Genomic DNA, 6,132 nt, shown 5'->3' on the forward strand with positions numbered 1-6,132 from the left:
ACATGTCAATATGGCCCAATCATTATCATTAGCTTGTAACCATGCTATTTGAGACTGGGCGTATGGGGTCACCACAATATCTGGTTTTCACCCAGGCGGCCCGGGTTTGACTCCCAGTATGGGAACCATTTTTTAGTAAAAAGGGGGGACCTGTAAGGCCTTGGCCTTCCCATTTTGAGCAAGCTGTTGCCTGCTTGCCGACCTTGACCAGATGTCCTCCCTATGCTAATTCCCTGCCATTTCCACCCTCCTGAATGCTTAAGGGAAGTTCCTTGTTTGTGTATCCTGCATTTTGGGCGTTAACAGCTTAGATGCAAGATTGTAAACATCAGTAGCGAACTTCTGCCCTCTTGGGTTCTCCCATTGTGCTGTAAGCCTGTATTTAAGGTTTCCTCCTTCTTTCAATAAACGGCATTTGGCATTCTGCTGTGGCGGATGACTCGCTGTTTCTTGTCTCTGTTTTTTAATCCACAGCCCCTCGCTCGGACATGGTGAACCCGTGGCGGTAGCCCAGGCATTACCGAAACAAACCTTTAACAAAATCTAGCATACCTCCATGATAAAAGTCCTGGAGGGCCGGGCGGTGGTGGCGCACGCCTTTAATCCCAGCACTCGGGAGGCAGAGCCAGGCGGATCTTTGTGAGTTCGAGGCCAGCCTGGGCTACCAAGTGAGTTCCAGGAAAAGGCGCAAAGCTACACAGAGAAACCCTGTCTCGAAAAAAAAAAAAAAGTCCTGGAGGGATTAGGGATTCAATGGATATGCCTAAATATAATAAAGGCAATTCACTACAAGCATATAGCCAACATCAACTTAAATGGAGAGAAATTCAAAGCATTTCCACTAAAATCAAGAACAAGACAAGGTTGTCCACTCTCTCCATATCTATTCAATATAGTGCTTGAAGTTCTAACTAGAGCAATAAGACAACAAAAGGAGATCAAGGGGATACAAATTGGAAAGGAAGAAGTCAAATTATCACTATTCAGAGATGATATGATAGTATACATAAGTAGCCCCAAAAGTTCTACCAGAGACTCCTACAGTGCATAAACACTTTCAGCAAAGTAGCTGAATATAAAATTAACTCACAGAAATCAGTACAAATGACAAATGATCTCAGAAAAATCAGGAAACAACACTTTTCTCAAAACCCTTAAATAATATAAAATATCTTGGGGTAACTCTAAACAAGCAAGTGAAGACTTATATGATAAAAACTTCAAGTATTTGAAGAAAGAAATTGAAGAAGATATCAGAAAATAGCACGATTTCCCATGTTCGTGGATCAATAGGATTAATATAGTAAAATGATTGTTTTATCAAAAGCAATCCACATATTCATTGCAATCCCCAGTAAAATTCCAACACAATTCTTCACCGATCTTGAAAGGCCAATTTTCAGCTTAATATGGAAACAAACAAACAAAAAAAACCAGGACAGCTAAAACAATCCTAAACAATAAAAAGAACTTCTGGATATGTCACCATCCCTGATTTTGAGTTGTACAGTAAAGCTATAGTAATAAAAACAGCTTGGGATTGACACAAAACAGACAAATTGATCAATAAATTTGAAATGAAGAGCCACACATCCATGGCCATCTGACTTTTTATTAAGAGGCCAGAAATATCTAGAGGGAGAAAAGACAGCTGGTCAAACTAGATGTCTTCATGTACAAAAATCCCAAAAGATCCATACATATCACCTTTCACAAAACTCAACTCCAAATAGATCAAAAATCTTCAACATAAAACCAGAGACACAGAACACAATACAAGAGAAAGTTGGGAATAGCCTCGAACTCAATGGCATAGAAGACTTCTGAGCAGAACACTGTTAGCACAGGCACTAAAATCAACAACTAATAAGTGCGACCTAATGAAGCAGAGAAAATTCTGTATAGCAAAGGACACTGCTAATAGGACAAAGCAGCAGCCTACAGGAAAAGACTTCCCAACCCCACATCTGACAGAGGATCAATAGCCCAAACATATGAAGAGCTCAAGAAACAACAATATCAATAAAACAACCCAATTAAAAACAGGGTACAGATCTAAACAGAGAATTCTCAATAGAGGCAACTCAAGTGGCTGAGAAACACTTTTTAAAATGTTCAGCATCCTTAGTTACCAGGGAAATGCAAATGGAACGACTTTGAGATTTCATCTTACACCCATCAGAATGTCTAAGATCAAGAAAATGAGAAAATGACAGCTCATGCTGGTGAGGATGTGGAGCAAGAGGAACACTCCTCCATTGCTGGTGGGAGTGCAAACTTGTACAGCCGTTATGGAAATCAGATGGCAATTCCTCAGGAAATGGGAAGCTATCTACCTCAAGACCCAGCTATATCACGCTTGGGCATATACCCAAAGAATTTTCCATCCTACCACAGAGACATTTGCTCAGCCATGTTCATTGCTGCTCCCTTCACAATAGCCAGAAATTAGAAACAACTTAGATGTTCCTCAACAGAAAAATGGATAAAGAAAATGTGGTCAATTTAAACAATAGAGTATTACTCAGCCATTGGGAAAAAATGACATCATGAAATTTTCAGGCAAATAGATGGCACTAGAAAAATTATTCTGAGTGATGTATCATACTCTCAGAAAGATAAATATGGTATGGATGTATTTGCTTATATGTAGATATTAGCTGTGAAGACAATGATAACCAAGCTACAATCCATAAAACTACAGTGAGTACCTATTGTAGTGGGTAGCCATTTCAGCTTTGTTCTGGAAGTTCCAACCCCCATTGAGACTTCGGCAACTGTCACGCCTACAAGGCGGGGCCAAGGGAGGCGCCTGGGGACCCGAGATCCGGATTGGCGAACGCTCTCTTGGTTCCAGGACGCTGGATGGTGGAGGTAGACAGAGGAGAGCTCCAGAGAACAAAGCTGGACTGTGATACACCTTCCCCAGACCCCGCGACCTACCTATCCCTTAATTTGTAAGTTACGCCATTAAATAAATCTCCTTTTAACTACGTGGAGTGGCCTAAATAATTTCATTGGTCAGTAAATAAATCACTGATTGGCCATTGGCTAGGCAGGAAGTATAGGCGGGACAAGGAAAAGAATTCTGGGAAGTGGAAGGCTGAGGGAGAGACACTGCCAGCCGCCATCAGGACAAGGAAGATGTAAGGTACCAGTAAGCCATGAGCCATGTGGCAAAGTAAAGATTAATAGAAATGGGCTAAATATAAGAGTAAGAGCTAGACAATGACAGGCCTGAGCTAATGGCAAAGCAGTTTAAATAATGTAAGAGTCTGTGTGTTTATTTTATAAGTGGGCTCTGAGACTGGCGGGACTTGGTGGTGGGAGCTGGAGAGAAATTCTCCAGCAACAAATGGCGCCCAACGTGGGGCAAGAGTTTCCACCTAAAAACTTAGAAAAAAGATTCTAAAACGGACCTAAAAACAGCTTCCTAATTGTCTCTCTCAAATAAGCGGCAGCTGCCGGTTTGAGCTACTGGCGGGTTCCTAGCGTGCGCTCTCGACCTGCAGTATGGTGGGAATGAGGCCTCTGCAAGTAGCACATTAAACTGTGTGGTGAATTTAGCCTTTGCTAGTACAAAACAAAAAAAGAGGTTTCTGGGCTACACGCTACTTTGGTAAAAGTGTAGACCCACTATTTCTGAGAGTTATGGCTCCCAGAGCTGGCGGAAAGCGGACCGCCGCCATGTTGGGAAGCTGAAGTGGGCGGAACCAGCAGCCACAGCGCCAGTGCCGTTTCAGGCTTAGAAGGCTACAGTTTAAAGCAATAGGCTCACGCTAATATAAAAAAATAAGCCACGTAAAGATGGCTACCACACAAAGAATCTGGATTATGTTCTCTTTGATATTCGTAACTGCAGAAAAACATTTGATTGTAAAAGCTGTTGAGTTATGCCAAAATGTATATTTTAAAGGTACCTTGACTTCAAAATTTGGATATAAGGATATGTTGCTTTGGAAGAGAGTCTCTGCTCTTGTTTCCACAGAAAGCCAGAGACTGTGGATTTGTTCCAGATTAAGATACATCAGGTTTGACCAGCCAAGACCCCCTGAAAGGTCTCCAATGACACCATGGCCCAGATGATTCAACATCCAGAATGGTTTCAAGTCAACTGGCTCAGATATACAGCCTCACGGACTACTCCATGATCCTAAAATTTTCTTTCTGTCTCCAGAAGATACAGCGCCCCCCTCCAGCAGGAAGTAGTAAGAGAAGCTACGCCCAAATTCCCAAATATACCAAGCTGGCTTTAGAGATGGAATTGGCTCACTCCCCCTCTAAACCCAGACATATTGCTCAAAAAAAAAAATGGTTAAGAGATTCTTGTGTCCCAAATCAGAAGAGCCCTCTGCTGTGGGACAGAGAAAAAACAATATTTTTATTTAAATCAGGTTGATTATAAATACAATCTCTTTCTAAAACAAAAAGGGGGATAGTTTAGATATGATAGGATGAAAGGGTAGATTAATGAACCTACTTTTAAAGAATAACAACTTGTTTAAAATGTTTTACATTGCTATAGATTTTAGTTTATTGATACAAATTTAAACTTAATTTTGTTATACTGTATATATATTTCTATTCTTGTTTGAGGTATTATGTTTATGTAACTCATTTAAAATTGTAATGGATAATTAAAAAATAGATTAATAGTTAGTCATCTATGATAATATTTGTAGCCATGTTAGTTAAGTCTTCTAGGTATACATAGATATATTTCAGATAGATAGGTAGTCTTCAAACACTTCAAAGACCTACAGAATATGGCATTTAAAATGTTTTAAAAGTTTAGACTTTTTGGACAGTGAGACATGTCTGCTCCTGACGGCACCGGTTTACTTCAGAGAGGAGGATGGGCATCGAAGACACTCCATATGGAGTTTATCTTCACCTTGACAAAAATAGCCATTTGGGCAAGAAACTGTTCTTGCCTGGACTGCTTGATCAACTGGACATGCAGGACCCATAGAAAGGTGACCACTGAACTTTGCTTGACAAAATGGTCCTTCAGGTTCCTGCTTTGCAGAGAAATCTGCCAGACATTCTACAAGACACAGAGAAAAGTAAATAAGAGACTCTAGGCCTGTGGGCTGAAGACAGATGCCCCAACTTTACAAGAAAACTTTGGATGACTGTCCAGGCTCAGCTGTCTCTGTCTACCCTACAAGACTCCTAAAAGTTGCTTATATCCTTCTCCATTTCTCAGGTAGTAGCATATCCTTCTGAGGTCTTTGATGTGGTTAAAGACTAGATACTTACAATTTTCCTTAGTTATAATAAAAGATAAGTTAGATATAAAACCTTAAACTTACAAATATAAGATAGATAGGATCTCTTCTTTAATATTGTAACTGTAATTCTTGCTTGATAATTGTTTTGTTATATGTAATTTTACTATGTTAAAGTTAAAACCTTCCTTTTTAAGAAAAGAAAAGGGGAAGTGCTGTGGGATGGTCTGTATATCAAGTGTGTTGCTGATTGGTCAGTAAATAAATCACTGATTGGCCATTGGCTAGGCAGGAAGTATAGGCGGGACAAGGAAAAGAATTCTGGGAAGTGGAAGGCTGAGGGAGAGACACTGCCAGCCGCCATCAGGACAAGGAAGATGTAAGGTACCAGTAAGCCATGAGCCATGTGGCAAAGTAAAGATTAATAGAAATGGGCTAAATATAAGAGTAAGAGCTAGACAATGACAGGCCTGAGCTAATGGCCAAGCAGTTTAAATAATGTAAGAGTCTGTGTGTTTATTTTATAAGTGGGCTCTGAGACTGGCGGGACTTGTTGGTGGGAGCTGGAGAGAAATTCTCCAGCAACAACCTATAGAGTAAAGGACTAGAGAAAACAAATAGATCCCATTAGGAAAGGGAAATAGAATAGATAGCTGTGCATGGCTGGGGTGGGATCTGGAATGGGAGGATCAAGTTGTGAGGGGGAGGTATGAAGGTGTTATTGGGGGGAATACAGGAAAGGCCAGCTAAAATTGAGGGGCATTTGAGGTGTAGTATGGAATCTTAATACAGTAGAAACTTCCTAAAATATATAGTTATATGAAGGTGATCTAAATGAAATCACCAAATAATGGGGGAGACAGAGTCCCAACTGGCCATCTCTTGTCACCAAATGAAGCTC

This window comes from Peromyscus eremicus, chromosome X (assembly GCF_949786415.1).
Source record: "Peromyscus eremicus chromosome X, PerEre_H2_v1, whole genome shotgun sequence".
NCBI lineage: Eukaryota > Metazoa > Chordata > Mammalia > Rodentia > Cricetidae > Peromyscus > Peromyscus eremicus.